This window comes from Puma concolor, chromosome E3 (assembly GCF_028749965.1).
Source record: "Puma concolor isolate L17-30 chromosome E3, mPumCon1.1.hap2, whole genome shotgun sequence".
Classification (NCBI taxonomy): domain Eukaryota; kingdom Metazoa; phylum Chordata; class Mammalia; order Carnivora; family Felidae; genus Puma; species Puma concolor.
The window spans coordinates 12162772-12180184 of NC_141682.1; the positions used below are offsets into that span (position 1 = coordinate 12162772).

General features: G+C 49.5%; 1 long non-coding RNA gene across 1 annotated transcript in view; it reads right to left on the reverse strand.

The window, feature by feature from the left end:
- Nucleotides 1-5605: 5605 nt before the first annotated feature.
- The window catches only part of LOC147572978 (uncharacterized), a 131356-nt gene continuing 119548 nt past the window's right edge, over nt 5606-17413 (reverse strand). The window contains exon 3 of the long non-coding RNA XR_015245354.1: nt 5606-6176. This is a non-coding gene — a long non-coding RNA (uncharacterized LOC147572978). The remainder of the gene's footprint in view (nt 6177-17413) is intronic.

Genomic DNA, 17413 nt, shown 5'->3' on the forward strand with positions numbered 1-17413 from the left:
GGCTGGAACGCACAACCCCGAGATCAAGAGTCGCACGTTCTTCTGACTGAGTCCGCCAGGCGCCCCGAAAGGAACCAACTTCTTGTCTGAGACAGAGGCAAAAGACCTTGGGGTTTGGGTCATTTATGTCCTCCCGGCTCCCCAGGGTCCTGGGGAGCAAAGGGGCAGACAAGCAGGTTTGGATTGGTGACAAGGGAAATGGAGCATAGACATTGCTGACAGTGGCAGGGGGTAGTCATGGGTACTCACCTTAGCAGGGGAGAGAAGAGGGAGAAAGGGGTCTCCATGGGACTCTAGAGCAGGTGTCCCGGCCAGGGGGACAGAGCACCGCTGTGGGAGAAGATTGAAATTCTGGCGGAACCAAGGGCTTTTTATCTTGGCGGGTCAACTGGAAAGGTTGGCTGGGGACCATGCATGTTTTTTTTTGTTCTTTCTGGAAAGCTAAAGGAGTCAAACTGAGCTCGGCAGAGGATAGGGAGAAACTGGAGGCTCATCACAGACTCTTGATGCATGGAAATGAGGGCAGAACCTTCTGGCTTGTTCTTGTCGTTGTTGTTGAGACCCACTGGACGTATACTCTATCTCTTAAGGAAGACTTTGGCCCCTCGGAAGCAATGGTCTTGCTTTGTTTATGAGTCCAGGGCCTCACCAGAGGAGGTAGTCCTGCCTTGGCCCCCAAAGCTGAGGGAACTACCAGCCAGAACTACCTCAGGCCGATTGCCTGCCCTCTTGGACATCTTTCTGCATACTGCCGGTGGCTGGGCGGCCCATCGCTTCCCCTGCCTTGCGGTAATATTGTCTTCTCAGAGACCACATGGAAAGGAAAAGTCTAGGAGTCAGGGTCATACTCTTCTAATTACCACCGGTCAGATGTAACTCCCGCTGGGGTGATTGCTTCAATAAGCAAGTTCAGGGTAGACTCCAAGGGGTCAGTCACCCTGGGTTATGGCATTCCGACCGATATGCATTTTATGTCTGTGGTGTGGGGGCACTGGTCCAGGCTCTTGGGACATGTCCATGAACAATGCTCAGTAAGAGCCCCTACCTTGTAAAGCTTACATTTTAACAGCCAATAAACAATAAACAGGGGAGTAGAGGTAAGGGATTTCTGGGGGGGGAGGGAATCACAATTTGAAATCAGGATGGCCCTTATGAGGGTATGAAATTCGAGCGAAGACTTAAAAGCAGGAAGTCATAGGCAGAGGGAATGGCCAGTGCAAAGGCCCTGTGGTAGGAGCATGTCTGGCATGGTGAGGAACAGCAAAGAAGGCAGTGCAGCTGGAGGAAGCATGGGGAGGGATGAAGAGATGAGGCAGAGAAGTTATGGGGACCAGAGTCCAGCACATTCTGTAGGGTCTTACGGGCCCCCTGAATAAATTTGCTTCTGCTGTTAAACAAAGTGAGGCCATTGAGGGATTTTGAACAGAGTGGTCCAGGCATCACTCTGGCTAATTTGATGAGCATAGGGTCACATGTACAGGGGGTGAGGCGAAGACCGAAGCAGAGACATAATCAGAGAGGCCCCCGGGCAGGTGGTCCCAGAAGGATTGCAGTGAATCTCGCTGCAATGCTTGCTCGTTCATTTCTTGAGAACCTAGAAGCAAAGGTGGCCCGTGGGGGAGGGTCAGTCAGCAAGAGCAGGGGTCCTGGTCTTAGTCTGTCATCGCTGGGAGATGCAGTGTGAGGCCAGGAGCAGAGGCATCGGACGTGAGTCACGATGTGGAGTCCAAGGTGGGGCCGATACTCGGGATCCAAGACACCTCTTCAGCAATGGCCGGGGGGCTGGGGGGCCGTCACAGGCATGCAGCCGTGCCCGTGTGTTTTATTCATTTTTCCTTTTTTAAAAGTCCATTTATGTATTTTGAGAGAGCGAGCATGAGCAGGGGAGAGACAGAGAGAGAGGGAGAGAGAGAATCCCAGGCTGATGGCGCAGAGCCTGACGCGGGGCTCGAACTCCCGAACCGCGAGGTCACGACCGGAGCCAAAATCAAGAACCGGGCGCTTCGCCGACCGAGCCACCCAGGCGCCCCTGAGTCCATTTGTTTTAAGGGAGCAAAAGCCAGGCCTTCCACGCGACCTCGGGAAAGTCACTTCCTCTCTGACAGATTTCTCGGTAGGGGAAATGGACAAGTAGCAGGTGTCACGTGCACCGGCAGGGGAGCGTCAGGAGGTATTAAGCTGTGGTTCTCAACCTTGCACGTGGAGGTCTCCAGGAGTCACTTAAACAGTCCTGGAGCTGAGGTTCCATCCCCAGAAGTGCTGGCTGAGTTGGCCTGGGCGGGGCCCGGGCACTTTCTGTAAAACTCCCCAGAATGATATTGTTCATCGGCATCCCGCATCACGGCCGCCCTTTAAACGATCCTTGTATCCGTTCCTAGATTCTTTGCCAGGAGGCCTCCTGTTCTGCCAGGGTTTTGCCTGAGGGTCTCTGGTGTCTCCCTAAGAGCCACCTACTGCGGGGTTCCCAGCCCCCAAGGTCATTGGTGGCTGCCCCCCTGCTGGCAAATCTCCTGAAGCAGTTTTCCTAATCACCTGTGGATCCTGCCTCCCTCGCCGTGGTTACGCCCCTCATTTCGTTGTAGCCGTGGAGCATGTGCAGCGGTTTCTTTTCTCGCAGAACCCTGGCCGGTGTCCCAGAGGATTCTGTCACGCAGCCAGGCCTGACCATCATTACTGCAAACCTTTAGGCTGGAACTTTATCTTCCTGAGCCCTGGTGGGTGACACCTGCTCCATTGCCTGCCCGAAGCCACCTGTCGTGGATTGTTTGGGGACCGCAGAGCCTGCCCCTTCTCAACGTGAGCTGTTGGCCCTTCCACCCGGGGGGGAGACAGTTCCTCCTTGAATACGGGTGGGCCTGGGGACTAGCGTCGGCTCATAAAACACGGCAGAAGTGATTTGGTGACAGACCCCAAGCCTCAGGTTGCAGAGGGCTTGAACCTTTGCCTCTTGGGACGCTAGGTAGGCGACCCCCAGGTAGGAAGCCAGTCGAGGCTTCTGGGGAGGAAGCTCATGGCCACGTACGAGCATCCCATGGATGCTGTAACAAATAACCACCAACTATGTGGCTTAAAACCACACAGATTTATTAATGTACAGTTATGGGAGCCCAGATTCCCCAAATCAGTCTCCTTAGTTTAATTTTTTTAATGTTTATTCATTTTTGAGAGAGAGAGAGAGAGAGAGAGTGTGAGCAGGTGGGGGAGGGGCAGACAGACAGGGAGACACAGAATCCGAAGCGGGCCCTGGGCTCTGAGCTGTCAGCACAGAGCCCAACGCGGGGCTCGAACCCACGAACCGCAAGATCACTGAGCCGAAATCAAGAACCAGATGCTTAACCGACTGAGCCACCCAGGCGCCCCCTAGTCTCCTTAGTTTAAAGTCAAGGTGTTGACAGACCCGCATTCCTTCTGGAAGCTCTAGGGAAGAACACTGTCTTTGATTTTTCCAGATTTCAGAGGCTGCCTCATTCCTTGGCTCAGGGCCCCACTGCACCCCACCCTATGCTTCTAGCATCATGTGTATGTTCTTTTCTGACCATGACCTTCCAGCTTGCCCCTTTAGAAGGACCCTTATGATCACTTTGGGTCCACCTGGATAATCCAGGATAATCTCCCTATCTCTCAAGCCCACCTGCAAGATCCTTTCTGCCATGGAAGGTCACATGTTCACAGGTTCTGGGGATGAGGTAGGGATGTCTTCAGGGGGCCATTATTCTGCCAACCACGGGGATGGCCATGGGAAGTTGCATTTGGCCCACAGGGTGCCAAGTGACCGGTGGCCCCCTCCGCCATGTTCTAGAGAGTACCACCATGGTAGCACAGAGGTCATGCTTCCTCAGCTGCTCCCGGGTAGCAGGGTCCTGGGGCCGGGTCCTCTGATAGGGCTTCCCATCAGCTTCATGGAAGCTTCCCCAGACCCTTGCTCTAAGTCCGGTCCTGCCCTACCTCCCCTTTCTCTGTTGTCTCCCCTGGGCATTGACGGCATCATGATCTGATGGCTCCTGGGGTTTCTCTGCCTCCCTTCTCATTTTCCCCTCACCGAAGTTTCCCCGATAAACCTCTTAGATGTCACATCCCGACTTGGCATCCATTTGGAGGACCCACATGGGCGTGGGTCTCCCTGGGGGGGTTCAAAACGCCCAGCCGACAGCCAACCCTACCTTCCGGCCTGTGAGCGAGGCCAGCGCGGACCGTCCCATGCTACGGGCCCTTCCATAAATCACAGCCACACAAATGTGTGAGAAGCCTGCAAAGTAACCTCGTCACCCGAGGCACCGAAGCTTAATTTTTCCGAGTCCCTAACTTTCGGGGTGTTTTTTTTCAAGGTAAAGAGGCTATCCCACCACTTGAGAAGATTGAGAGAAAATAAGAAAAAGGTAAGCTGGTAGAAAGCAGTATTTTGTGGGCTAAAGAGTGGCGTGGCAAGGCCGCCACTGGCCAAGGAATCCTTCCCGGGCTGAGCTGTCTTTCTGTGACCCATTCTGTCTAGTCGACCTTGCACTCCAGATCCCTCCGGTGGCCATGTTCACACTTGGATTCGGGCCTCCGGAAGCTGCACCTGTGGGTTCTGGCCCCGCCTCTAACTGGGGTCTCGGTGCCCACCCATTCCCGCCTGGCCAGATACTCTCGGCCTTGGGTTTTATAATGAAATTCTCCCATTCCTGCTCCACCGTTGAGCTGTCTGCTCATCTCCTGCCTCCAACCTGTCTCCCCATCTCTCTGATCCCGTGCCGGGCGTCACCCTCTGACTGCACCCCCGTGGGGCGCCCCGGAAAACCTTAACTCAAGGAGTTGGCCTCTTGCCTGAGCTTTGGGGCCAGGACCCAGCCCCAGCAGTCCGTGGCCCTTTCCCTGTTGACATTGTCCTGTCTTCTGGCTTCTGGTGCCTTCCTGGATCCCACCGTGCTCCCGTCCGCTCTGTCCTGCTGACCTGCTCTCCAGCACACCAGGACATCCCTGCCGGAGATTTTTGACTTCTTCCAGCCAGCAGGAACACTCAGCCTGACCCAGACGCCTCTCCCCGCCTGACCCCGAGGAACTGCAACATTTCCCAAGTCAGCAGCCACGTCTTCCAAAGGGTTACTCTGGCCTTTCCCCGCCAGGGTGGATTATACCTGCGACAGAAGTTGTTCCCTGGAGAACCCTTTGCTGTGCCTGAAATGGTTTTCAGGTGGCAAGAATGCACTTGATTCCTGGACAGGGATTTTCCACTGGAGAGGACAAATTTTAAGTCCCTTTTCTGCACTGCCGTAAGTCAAAGGACTGTCATATTAAAAAACAGTAGGAAGAACCAGCTCTTAGGGGGAAACGTGAACACTTTCCAACTGTGGTGAGTCAATGGCACACTGAAGGCAACATAATGAATCCAAGATATCCTTTTTTTTGTTTTGTTTTCCGGAAATAAGGTGTCTTAGGGACACAAAGTAATAAGAAATCTATTAGTCGCTGTCTTGCCTGAAGGGTTTTTTGATGTTAAATTCCCTTTATGTATCTTTAGGGTATTTAAAGAGGTGGCATTAAACGGGCCCTACAATGTCTACAAGACTCCTCTTTAAACTTCTCAGTGCTCTTTTTTTTTTAAAGTTTATTTATTTTGAGAGAGAGAGAGAGAGAGAGAGAGAGGGTGTGCATGAGCAGAGGAGGGGCAGAGAGAGAGGGAGAGACCATCCCAAACGGGCTGGAGGCATTTGAGCTATTCACGAACAGCCACTGACTCGGGAGCTCTGACATCTTTGTACGTGAGCTATGCAATCGCACACGTAATGCAGAATAGACACATTTCAGTGGTGATCGGCCATGTGCCCAGTAGGCACTTCAGGACAGTCTCATATCCAACTATATTTCTTCATATACCTCCACTCTCATGGAAATGTGGTATTTCAAGTCGTTTCCGGCAACAATGACTGAATGAATCCAGTCTAAAAAAGCAAGGAACTGAGCGAGCTGAGATTTTCCGGTAACATCCAATTCCATCCCCTCTAACCTCGGTATGTATGAATACTAAAAGGGGCCACGCGTGTTCTTTATCTACATGCAAAAGACAGGTGCTTCCAGGGCTGGTTCATTGGCTCAGTGGTGTCAGGGTGCTGGGCCGACACCTCCGGATTCTCTTGGCTTTTCCTCATGGCCACAAGATGGCTGCTGCTGTTCCAGGCATCGGGACCACACACAGGGATCTGACGGAGAAAGAAAGTGTCAAAACCAAAAGTGAATTTTCTTCGGCAATTTCTTTTCTACTCTTCTTCCCCCCGTCCTGAATCAGATTAAAATCTAGCACAGAGAAAGGAAATCCCATAGATCCTAGCTGGCCGGTGCTGAAAAGGACTCCAAAATAAAGTGACATAAAAAGTCCCATAGTTCCCCCAACTCAACAAATATAAACGTTTTCTTCTTTCGCAAGCACAAGCTCCCCGTTGAGTGTTTCAGGATGCCAGGCGGCTTTGTTCCACGCACTGACTCAGGAATCCAGGCCGATGGCTTCCAAAGTCGTTCCGTGCATCACCCGTCCTGCCAGGGGGAAGGTGGAAAGCCCGGAAGTTCTGGTCCTGAGATTCCTTCTTCAGCAAGTGGCATATGGAACCCAAGCCTGAGTTATACGAACTGGCAGGAGCATAGTCACATGTGGGCACCACAGCAAACGGAGCTGGAAAACACATTCCCAAGCTGGCCTTGGGGGCGGCCCCAGCTGCAGAAGTAGATGGGCAGAATGGATTCGGGTTGCTGTTTGCTTCTGTTATCACCCACCGTGCCTGGTTTAGACAAATTGTGACCCCTCCCTTGTTCCGGCTGAGGGACTTTCCTCCTTGAGTTCCAAGGACGCGGTGCTGTTATGGGCACTCAAAACGGAGGTTTGATTAAGAAAAAGAAAAAAAAAAAAGAGTGAATGGGGCGCCTGGGTGGCTCAGTGGGTTAAGCGTCCGACTTCAGCTCAGGTCACGATCTCACAGTTCGTGGGTTCGAGCCCCGCGTTGGGCTCTGTGCCGACAGCTCGGAGCCTGGAGCCTGCCTCGGATTCTGTGTCTCCCTCTCTCTCTGCCCGTCCCCTACTCACACTCGGCCTCTCTCTCTCCCTCTCTCTCAAAAATAAACATTAAACATTTTTTTAAATAAAAAAGAAAAAGAAAAACAAAGAGTGAGAATAATCTATAGGGGAGGTGATAAATAGTTCTCATCACAGACTTTTCGTACAAGCAAAGGTACAACGCAGGGGGGCAAAAAAAAAGCGCGATTATGTTACCATTTGGGGTTTTGTTCCTCTGAGAGTGGCACATTTAATTCCACATCAGTCTCCGGGACCCGACTCCGTGGTCTCTGGGGCAGGGACTTTGCTGGTGACATCTCCTTATTCCCCCACCGCACCCCCGCGTTCAGGGTCTGCTGATGACCAGTAGAGATGAAGTTCGGGTTTCTGACCGCAGCCGTCCGCTCTTGAACTGCTCACGCCTTTGGGGAACGGGGGCTGGGGGTCAGAGCACTTCGTGGTTTTAGCCATTGCGTACCCCAGTAGTTGAGGACAGGGATCGCGTGGTAGCCGGATGGGTGTGCCCGGTTATGTTCATCTCAACACTGGGTGGCTATCGACCTCCTCAACCCGAATGATAAGACGACCTCACCCAGCGTCCGTTGGTGCCCTGTCTGTGCACCAGTTTTTTCTCTGCTCCCCACTCCCGTGGCACTGGCTACATTGCTCTTTGTAACTCGGTCACGGGGGAAAAATCAGTGTCTCCGTGCACATCCCTTCGCCTTATTTGAGAATTTAGGATCCGTGAGGTCAAGGGACATTTCTTCTTTCAGTGTTTTAAAGATGTGTTTTAGAGGAGGGAGAGCATGAGCGGGAGAGAGGGGCAGAGGGAGAGAGAAAAGAGAGACTCCCAAGCAGGCTTCACGCTCCGTGTGGAGGGCGCTGGGATGGCGACCTGAACCGAAATCGAGAGTCGGATGCTCAACACCGAGCCGCCCAGGCGCCCCCAGAGGACACTTCCCCCGCATCTTCCATATTGTCTGGCAGGAGAGGATTAATGTACATAAATGGTGAGCAAATGGAGTGAAACACCATTTTTCTCGGATCTCAGCCTGACTTCATGTGTCTTTCAGGTCTCCTGACAAGACTGGCCAGTTATATTTAAATGACCCACTGCGCCTTCAGAGCCATAAGCCACACTTATGGAGTTTATTAATTAAGCAAATATTTATTGTGTATCTATTAGGTGCAGTAAAGTCACCTCCCACACAGCAGAGAGTGGTTTGAATGTGAACTTACTGCTTTGAACTCAGGCACTGCCCGACACTCTTAATTATAGGAATGCATGCAAACCCTTTTTTCTAGTTACAGTCAAATTTAGAGAGTAGTGTGGGTACTGAGGAGATTTCTACCAAATCGTGAGCGTCCTATGGGAGCTAAGTTCCCACGATCGCAAGGAGTAAAGAGTCAGTCTTCAGCCACCTTCTACAGGACCTAAGGTTACTCCATCTTGTATGATCTTCAGTAGAAGCTTCGACCATCATCCTTGACTCGACATATCAGGAGATTTTGACGGGGCTGACCCTAGTAACTCAGGATGATGAGTTCCGGAAGGAGACGTCCTCTCCAGCGCAGAGCAAAGGGAAGTGATCAGTATTAGCTGGGCTTGGACCCTGGACCCTGCCTATAGAGCTCTGGTAAGTTCTCCTGGATCACATGAGAAAGCATTTATCCTAAGTTGCTAGGCGAAAATGTCTTCAAAGTAAAGCCCGGTCCCTTACACTAGCCGGTCTCCGTGGAGAATCAGTCACAGGACATGGTCACGAGATTTGCTAGGGCCTTCCCTACCTGACTTCCGCCTAGAACAGCAGGGCACGTGGGACCACCTGGGCTTGTTCTCAACTAGACTCGCTTGGGTGGAAGAACAGAGGTAGGGCTTTCTTCCTAGGATTAAGATTTGCAGAGCAGAGATAGAAGGAAGTTGGTAGAGGAGAATGCCGGAGAGAAAGTCATAGCCACGTGAACAAGTTTGTACGGATCACCCGCAAATGGGGCCAGTCAATGCCCTGGAATGTGATTCATCTAGAGCCTTTCCTCCACCCTGGGTGGGGACTGGGGGGGAACAAGGGGTGTGATTGGGGCTCAAATCACTGGCCGCATCCAGTGAGGTGGAATGAAGCAGGAATAAATGTAAACGTCTCCACTTAAGCCCCAAATACGGTTGCACAAATAGCAAATGTGGGCCTCCTCCTAGATTCAGGGGTTTGGAGGGGCTCACAGGGCTATCACTCTGATGTCTCCATAGTGTACAGACCATCTTCGCTTTGCCCTGGTCAGACGACTTCAGTTTTGAATGATGTTTTTTAAAACGAACACGGGGGCACCCGGGCGGCTCAGTTGGTTGAGCGTCCAACTCTTGATTTCGGCTCGGGTCATGATCTCACCGTCGTGGGATCGAGCCCTGCGTCGGGCTCTGCACTGATAGCGTGGAGCCTGCTTCGGATTCTCTCTCTCCCTCTCTCTCTTCCCCTATCCAGCTCGTGCTCTATCTCTCTCTCTCAAAGAAAACAAAAACAAAAACAAAAACAAAAAACAAAAAAACAAAAACAAAACACAAAACAAAGCAAAACAAAAAACCCAGGCACCCAGACAATGTATAGATTGTTTAGAGGAAATTCATAAACAGTATAAGCAATTGAATTAAAAAGTGGCTATTTTAATTGTTCCCACTCTAGGATTTCAAGGTGCTGGAAATCTAAAGGGAGCTGGGTTTGCTGAATTCCTATTACGCGCACTGTTGGTAGGCGCGGTATGCGAATTGCCCACTTTGACCATTGTGGCCATTGTCCTTATTTTATGGATAAGGACATCAGGGCTTCCAGATGCTAGTTCTAGGCGATTTTCCTGCAGTCCCACAGCTAATGGGCAGCAAACCGGGACTCGCCCCTCCCTTCCTGCCAATTCAGAAGTACACGTTGCTTCTACGACACCGAGCATTGAACATTCCGTGATTTTAAGATTGCATGCTTCGGTGATCCTGAAGGATGCTTCTAAAGTTGGAGGGTGCCAAGACTCTGCAGACCCGGCTTGGCAAGAGAGGTGTGGGTAGGAGGATGGCGGGGGGGGGGGGGGTGGGTAGGCGGGGGGGGGGTCAGGGAGCAAGAAGGGGCAGGGAGACCAGAGAAATCACAAAGGTGATTATTCACCCCAACAAAGCGTTCTTGTGTATTTCTCTGCATTTCTACCAGGCAGCCCTGTGACCTGAGAACAACTCCCTTGGAGCCAGGGTTTTTCTCATTTCCCGGCTCCTAATCTAATAGAAATGTCTAAACTAGGTGGCTGGCTCTGGCAGAGAGAGGGGAAAAACAATCTAGGATCCATCACTGCATGGGAAACGGCGTCTGCAGGAAAGATGTCAGGAAGGGACAAAGCTCTGTTCACCCCGGTGCTCCTCCTGGCAACCGCTGTTCCGCTCTCGGTCTCCTGCCTGCACCGCGAGAAAGGTGGCGGGCAGGGTCGTCCAGAGGGGAGCCTGGCCAGGGCGCCACACCTCTGCCAGATGCCAGCTGACGCTCTGACTTTCTTTGCAACTTGATTAAATGCCTCTTTGCGGGTTGCCAACAGAGGGTCGGACCTCGAGTGTCCAGACTGTGGTCTAAAAGAACTCCTTACGGCATTAAATAAAGAATAATATCCAGTGCAGAGCTTCCAGGGGTTTTCTGAAGCTCCAGCTATCCCCCTTGGACAATCAATGCCAAGTCCTTTCCCAGCCAGGATCCATGTAGCAGGAGGCAGAGTCCTAAAGCACCCTTGTAAAACAGTGTGTTTCCATTTGTAATCTAAGGGACGGCACTAAGAATCAACAGGCATGTGGGTGGAGCCTTACCCCGGTCCCAACTACAAATGAGAGCCGCCAAAATCTATCCGTGCTGGTCACCTAACGTACTGGACCCCAGGAGGCAGGTATGTCCAACAAAGAGCGTTCCCTGTCCTTAGATGTTTATGGTTATCACATTAAATTATTATTTTTTAAGTTTATTTGTATACTTTTGAGAGAGAGAGAGAGAGAGAGAGCAAGGGAGGGGCAGTGAGAGAGGGAGAGAGAGTGCCAAGCAGGGACTGTCAACACAGAGCCCGGTGCAGGGCTCGAGCCCATGACCATGATATCATGACCTGAGCTGAAATCAAGAGTCGGACGCTTAACCGACGGAGCCACCAGGCACCCCTCATGTGAAATTATTAACCAAACCAAATTAAACACTTCTCAGATTTCACCAAATTTCTCACTAATGTCCTTTTTCTGTTCCAGGATCCAGCTCAAGATTGCATTTAGTTAGTTTTATTACTTTAGTTGAATTTTCCCACAGCCTTGTTGCAGTGGAATTGATTATATAAGATGATCACATTAGGGGAGTCAGGGTGAAAGGTCTCCAGAAACTCTCACCTAGGGCTGGGATCGGGGTAGGGATGGGAACGTTGACTGTCAAGGAACATGAGGGAACGTTCTGGGGCAATAGGAACGTTATAAATTTTTATTATGGTGGTGTTTACATAGACGTATACGTTTGTCAAAACTCATCAAACCGTATATTTAAAGTAAGTGTATTTAACTGTATGTAAATTATACCTCAAGAAAGTTGACATTTAAAAATCTTTTAAATCAAAATAAGATCACATCCCTCCTGTCCATAAAAATCCTTCAATGGCTTCCCAGTACACATGAAATAAAATTCAATTTTAAAACAATGAAAATAAATCAAATGGCTCTAATAAAATGTTGGTTAAGGTCCTCAAGATACAAAGAGCACTCGTTAACCAACAAGAAAATGGGCTTGGGTCATGAATGGGCAATGTATAAGGAAATAAGAATGGGTAATCACATTTGAAAATAAGTTTAGCTCTATTAATAATAAAATAAATATAATATGTAACAAAAGAACAGAAGATTATCATGCAGTGGTTTGTTCAAGGCTAGAAGCAAAGAGTCAGGCTTCCTCAACAGCCCTTCATCTGAGGAGCTGGCCAAGTCCCTTTCTATCAGGATTCTCTTTTTCCTGCTTCCTAGTCACTCTCTCCAGTGAAATGAAGTGTCAAAGAAAAATTGTGTTTAAATAGATGTGACCGTGTTGCCCAGACTCTTTGGCAGAGGCTACAAAGGCAGAGAACAGCATGAAAGATGCCAAGTACATGAGCTTCCTTAATTAAGGTCCCAGACCAGTGCAGGACGTGCTAAGAGATCGTGAAACTGTTTCAGCCAGCGATGGTCCCACCACACAGGCTGCTTCTGTAGGAATCGATTCAAGACGATGTGAACAATTTATTTGGAGAAAGGCATTGGTATGTCCCAATTCCCCTCCCATGGGGGCCTCAGGTCAGGAAAGGGGGGGTTGGAGTTTGGGACACGGGGAACCAGATGCTTGACCCACTTGGGCCTGAGGGGCTATGGGATGGGTTTGAACTCACACCGTCTCCCCCAAGGCGAAGACAGGACCGGACCGGAATGGTCTGTGACCAGAGCAGGCAGGGCGGAGCCTGGGGAGGTCTCTGTGTGCGAGATGTTAGAATTGCTAAGGGGACAGTAAGGACAAGTGACCCCGACAGAGTGGATGAAGGAGCTGTCAGTAGCCAGGGGGAAGAGGCATCGCCATTAAGGGACACAGACACGAGGTATTCCTGGTGATGGGGAAGGTCTCCAAAGAACTCTCAAGGGCCTCCCGTGAAAAAAAGAACTGCCACACCCCGGAGGCCCAATCACAATCGCAAAGGTATCCTGCAAGTAAGAAGGTCCCCGCCCCTTGTCTTTCCCCCTTAATCCTCTGCAACCCTGGAGGGACCCAAAGTACAGCCAGAAAGTGGTGGATTTTGAACAAGAGGGAAAGAGGCGACCATCTACTGTCCCCCTGTCAGGGCTGATCTGGGGAAAGGAGGAAATTTTAAGTGGAATGATAGTTTATTTATTTGCTTAATATTTCTTTATTTTGAGAGAGAGAGAGAGCGGGTCAGGGGCAGAGAGCGAGAGCGAGAGAGAGAGAGAGAAAGAGAATCAGCGTGGAGCCCGACTCTGGGCTCAATCTCATGACCGTGAGATCATGACCCGAGCCAAAATCAGGGGTCAGACATTTAACTGACTGAGCTACCCAGGTGCCCTGAATGAGAGTTAAGATACGACTCTAGACTGTAGTTTTTAAATTTTTTCTTAATGTTTATTTATCTTTGAGACAGAGAGAGAGCACAAGCAGGAGAGGGTCAGAGAGAGATGGAGACACAGAATCCGAAGCAGGCTCCAGGCTCTGAGCTGTCAGCACAGAGCCCGACGCAGGGCTCGAACCCACGAACCGTGAGATCATGACCTGAGCAGAAGTTGGACGGTCAACCAACTGAGCCACCCAGGAGCTCCACTAGTCTGTAGTTTTTAAAAACACTTAGAGGGGCGCCTGGGTGGCGCAGTCGGTTAAGCGTCCGACTTCAACCAGGTCACGATCTCACGGTCCGTGAGTTCGAGCCCCACGTCGGGCTCTGGGCTGATGGCTCAGAGCCTGGAGCCTGTTTCCGATTCTGTGTCTCCCTCTCTCTCTGCCCCTCACCCGTTCATGTTCTGTCTCTCTCTGTCCCAAAAATAAATAAACGTTGAAAAAAAAAATTAAAAAAAAAAACACTTAGAAAATGTTATTCTTTGTTATGATGTCTCTCTCTCTCTTTTTTTTTTTTTTTTTTTTTGGCCTGAACGTGATTGGGGGATGTCTGATTACCCTAAACTGCCCTAAAAAGCTGAAAGACTGAACTAAAACGATAAAACGAAAAACTTAACTAGCACGATAAATACATAAATACATAAATCAACAAAGAAATAAATAAAATATAAACCATCAATCAAGAAACTACATTAATCATATAATTGGGCCATAAGACATGCAGCTTTTATATGTGAGAAAAACTCTTAGCACAAGCTTATGCCTCCCTCCTGCTTCCTGAGTCGTCACGTGGATGAAATATTCTAAATGAACATTTAGGCCATCTTGGGCAGAATCTCATAATGTCCCTATTATCCTCTCATAATGCCAAACACCCCTGGAAATGTTCTGCTCATGGTGTTACATTCAATCCCCTATCATTGATTTCTGTAAGAAATATAATAAGGTTCTTTCACGGAACAGAGCTTCTCAAAGTGTCGGTGTGTGCAAAAACATACCATGGCCATATTTTGTCTCCTTGTTGCCAAGAATTCCTCCAGAAACTTAGTCTTCCTATTTGATAAGAAATGCGGAATTTCGCCCCATTGGTTTGAAAGAAGCCACTTTTTCATGTCGAGAGATCTGGTGTTTCCTGGGTGTCATTCTACGGATGGCAGAGAGTTACTCCCATAGCCCACCTGCCGAACTCTCTCCTGTAACTCACAGGGTTCCTCTTACCTTTTCTTCTCTTGCAGACAGAATTAGCCAGTGATAACTTGTTTTGTAAAGCTTTTTTTTAAAGTTATTTATTTATTTTGAGAGAGAGAGAGAAAGAGCAGGAAAGGGGGAAAGAGAGAGGGAGAGAGAGAGAATCCCAAGCAGCGGAGGGATTCAGGGCAGAGCCTGATGCGGGGCTCAAATTCACGAGCTGCAACGTCATGACCTGAGCTGAAATCAAGAGTTGGAGGTTTAACCGACTGAGCCACCGAGTTGCCCACCCCCCCACTGGTGATAACTTATAATACCCGTATCTGGTATATGCCCCTCCTACCCGGTCAACCCCTCCTTCCTCTCTTCCCTGCTCTATGTGGCGGCTTTAAAACCTGATTTCAAATCTGTTGACACTCTACCCATCAAGTTTGATGGCCTTCCTCTTGTATATGAGCTGGGCTTGGTGAGCCACTTTTCACAGCAGAATATGGCAGAAGGGATGGTCTGTGCCATCCAGGGCTGGGTCATGAAAGGTAACACAGCACAACGGCCTAGACGCTCTCTTGGGACACTCGCTCTTGGAATCCAGCTACCATGCTGGATCCCAGGCCACGTAGGGAAACCTTGTGTAGGTGTTCCGGCCAACAGCATGGCCGAGGTCCCAGCTCACAACTGGCATCCACCACCAGGCCTGTGAATGGGGAAGCTTCAACATGAGCCCAGCCCACTCATGGTCTGACTGCAGCCATAGGAGGAGCCTCAAGAGAGAGCCACCCAACTAAATGCAGTTGTGCGACAGATTCCAATATGCGATTGCCGTTGCTTTAGGCCACAAAGTCTAAGCTGGTTTGTGACACAGCTGTAGATGTTCAGAACATGGTCAAACTAGGGAAACTCTAGAATGTTCATTGTCTCTGAAATGCCATTTCCGTTCTGGGTTATATATGTTATGTGTTTATTTATGTGTTTGCTTTTTCGTTTTGGTTTGTTTTAAGTTTTTTCTTTTTTTAATTTTAATTCCAGTTAGTTAACGTACAGTGTCATATTCGTTTTGGGTCATGCCCTATGACTTAGAATCCAAACGGAAACAACTTTTAGGCAGAGAGCAATTTTTTTTTTCAATATATGAAATTTATTGTCAAATTGGTTTCCATACAACACCCAGTGCTCATCCCAAAAGGTGCCCTCCTCAATACCCATCACCCACCCTCCCCTCCCTCCCACCCCCCATCAACCCTCAGTTTGTTCTCAGTTTTTAACAGTCTCTTATGCTTTGGCTCAGAGAGCAACTTTTTAACGGCAACATATTGGGAGGAACCATTTCCCTGTTACTGTCACACTTGGGCGACGATACTATCCCAAAGTCACACAATGAGATGGTAGGAAATTCAATGAAATACGACGGAGCGGTCAACATGTCGAGGCTTTCCAGTCTAGACAAATAACATCCTCGTAGCTCCCTGTGATTCTCCGCCAAACACAATGATACATTCTGCAAATAAGAGTCAACTAACCACAACTCTGAAAGTTGGTAAGAGGAAGAAGACATAATGGTTTGGGACCCTGGCATTGGAGGAAAAACGCAGTAGCAGAGTGTCTGATGTCCGCCCTCGCCCAACAGAAGGTAACCCAGTATTGCCCAGTCCTCAAGTAAGACCAGTATTGCCCAGTCCTCAACCCAGCATCATCTTCCCCTGGGTCAAATGGTGGGGGGGAGAGTGGCATAACTTCAGTAGGATGAGTGAGTGGCCAAGGGAAGCACCTTCCCCTACTGTTGGGTCAGAGACTCCCCTCCCTCACTGAGAGATGTTGGGGCAGAGACATGGACCTGGCAAGAGAAACCTGCTAAAACACACAACCTCCCCCCCCACCCCAAGGCTCTTTGTCCCATAGACCTGAGATTCTGTGTCACCACCCAGAGACCCTGAGAAGACATGACACCAGGAAGGGATTCTACCACAACTGCCTCTGGTCTGGGGAAGCACTCTCGGACCCCCCTGAGAAGGGAGGTGTCCCGCCACAAGTGCTAGGCCAGGGAAACCTCTGAAGTAGACCATCTCCCCAGCTTTACGATCATTAAAGAAATTGAACTTGTGATTCAAGAGCTCCGCCAAATGAAACCTCAACGAGAGGTCACTATGCATCTATCAGAATGACCAGAAGAGTGACAATACTGAATGCTGGTAAGGGTGTGGAGAAACTGGGTCACCCACTCGTTGTTGGTGGGAATGTAAAATGGTAAAGCCACTCTAGAAAACAATTTTGAGGGGCTCCTGGGGGCCTCAGTCGGTTCAGCGTCTGTCTTCGGCTCAGATTCCTGAGTTCAAGCTTCGCGTCGGGCTCTGTGCTGACGGCTCGGAGCCCGGAGCCTGCTTCAGATTCTGTGTCTCCCTCTCCCTCTGCCCCTCCCCTACTAGCTCTCTCTCTCTCCCTCTCTCTCTCTGTCTGTCTCTTTCTCAAAAATAAATAAACATTAAAAAAATTAGAAAACAACCATGTGTTTTCTTACTGAGTTAAATGCACAAATATTGCATGATCCCACAATGGCGTTCTTGGGCATTTATTGCAGAGAAATGAAAACTTAGTCCCACAAAAAAATCCTGTGTGTAGCAGGTTTATTAGGAATAGCCCCAAATGGGAACTAGCTCAGCTGTTTTTCAACAGGGGCAAGATGAATCAAAGTGTAGCATATACATACCGTGGGACCCAGCCTAGCAACAAAAAGAACCATTTTCCCCCTTTCGTTATAGCTGAAAGTTAGTACCTCCTTCCACCTTCTTCCTGTTTCTACCATCCACCCCACCCACCATCCAGCCCCTAGCAATTACTCTTCTATCCTATGTTTCCATGAGTTTGAATTTTTTTTTTTAAGATTTCACGTACAAGTGAGATCACACAGTATTCATCTTTCTTTGTCTAGCTTATTTAACTTTGAATAATGCCAGCAAGTTCCTTCCATGTTGTTTCAAATGGCAGGATTGCCTTCCTTCTCTTGGCTGAATAATGTATCTGTTGAATATTGTTCAATTATATATATTATAAACACACACACACACACACACACACATAT